Raw genomic sequence first — 2,254 nt, 5'->3', positions numbered from 1 at the left:
GTACGTTTTGGTAAGTTGTATTCCTTGTAATTCGTCCATTTCTATATCTCTCTCTCTCTCTCTCTCTCTCTCTCTCTCTCTCTCTGTTTAAAGTTATCTGACTCTTCATGTAAAGCAGTAAAATAGTTACTAACTTTGACTATTAATACCTTTTTAACGAATAACGAGAAACGACTAAAACCTGTCGGAGGTCATTTACAACATACGTCAAGGTCATTGGGAGTGCTCACCTAATATGAATTTTTAGTTTAATATCATGAAACCTAGGTATATATATATATATATCTTTGTATTCCTGTTGAAAGATCTTTTTATTCCGATCCAAATGACTTTAATTCTTCTTATATAAAATTTTTATATCGCAATTCATTCAAAGACATTTTCTTTTCTAACTAAAGTCATAATTATTTAATTCTCCTTCAAAACATTATTCAAAATGTTATGACAAAATTACGTCCATTCAAGTGTTACCACAAAAAATTAAACAAGTAAACATTTGGCGCTGCTGCTTCTTAGCTTAGTTACTCAAGAAAAATGTTATGTATATATGGATATATTTTATTATATATAATTATACATCTTTTATTATTTATAATTTATATGTCTATATTTATATGTCGAGACACTATCATGTTTCTAGAATAAAATAAATTTTCGCGTTAAAAGTTTTTATTAAATTTTTTTGCTGAGTTTTCAATGCTTAATCCTTTGCGAAAATAAATTCTATTATGAAACTTTATTAGATTTTTTTATTATATAACTTTATTTTTTATTTAAAAGAATCGACCTAAATTTTTTACACTTTAACTATATAATAATATATATATATATATGTGTATATACATATATATGTGTGTGTATGTGTGTATATATAATTAACAGTCTTACAACTTTTATAATAACACTCTCCGTTCGCACTTTCTTACATTTCGTTCATGACATAAGTCATTCCACTAGCAAACGATTAATACTTAATTTAGCTGATAAAATCGTGAGTCATAAAGACGCGCGGTTGCGGTATGTATGATTCATTCAGGAACGTTGTAAAAGTTTTCATTTTATATTTACAGTAAAACGAATTAGCAGTTTTGTAAAAGCCACTTGACAGTTTTACGAATTGAGGCTGGGCAAAAACATCGGCGAACACTAATGAACTCTATGGCAAATAAATTTATTCCAATCACGCGCATCCATCGCTACTGATCAACGTGAAGAGTCATGAAATTTGTAACATTACTAGGAATCAATTCTTTTCTTCTAATGAAAATAAAGTCAAATCTACAGTATCAGTATCTTCATAAAGATAGTGAAAATGCTCGTAAAAATAGAGAATTTCCGGAGAATTTCCGAAGATTCAACTATATAAATTAAATTACTATTTTATTTTTTGTAGTTACAAAAAAATTGTAATAATAAATTCTACGAGTAATTATTATCAATTATAATAGAACAATTATGACTTTATTATCTTACATCTTTTTCTATTTTTTTTTAAGCAAAAATATATTGATGTTACAGGAAGCACTACAATGTATAATTATCATAATTAATATGTTTTAATGTCTTTTCTTATATTTATCATTGTATTTATATAGCGTTGTTTTCTTCTATGAATCTTAGATTTTATTCACAATCAATAATTACGATCAATAATATTGATAAAATCAATAATATCAATATAATATCAATAAAATAATATTGATAAAATCAATAATATCAATCAAATATTTGCGGTATCCCCTTTACGAAAATCTTGTACTGATTGAATTTAATACTGAAAGACACAATTAATTACTTGTTTCAAGTATGAAAAACATTGCTGTTTAATGCTTTAGTATTAATATTTAGTATTAATATTTTAACTCAATTTTATGTACATAAGTTGTACAATTATATTGGTGAAAATATTATGCCCTTTTTTTTGGATCTTACACGGTCAATAATATTATTAGCACCAACAAATACAAATAATATTATTGACAGTGATTTGGATTTCTTGATTCTCGAGCATCAGTATCGCTATGGTAGGGGATAATGATTATGCTTGAGAATGAAAAAATTCGTAAATATTCTATATCAACCCATCATTATTAATCACACACGATCAGTGATGGGTAAGATATTTTCAAAATGTATCTTGTCACACACACACACACACACACACACACACACACACACACACACACACACACACACACACACACACACACACACACACACACACACACACACACACACACACACACACACACAC

Source organism: Atta cephalotes (genome assembly GCF_000143395.1).
Source record: "Atta cephalotes unplaced genomic scaffold scaffold00018, whole genome shotgun sequence".
NCBI lineage: Eukaryota > Metazoa > Arthropoda > Insecta > Hymenoptera > Formicidae > Atta > Atta cephalotes.
Note: the sequence above shows the minus strand (reverse complement) of the source record.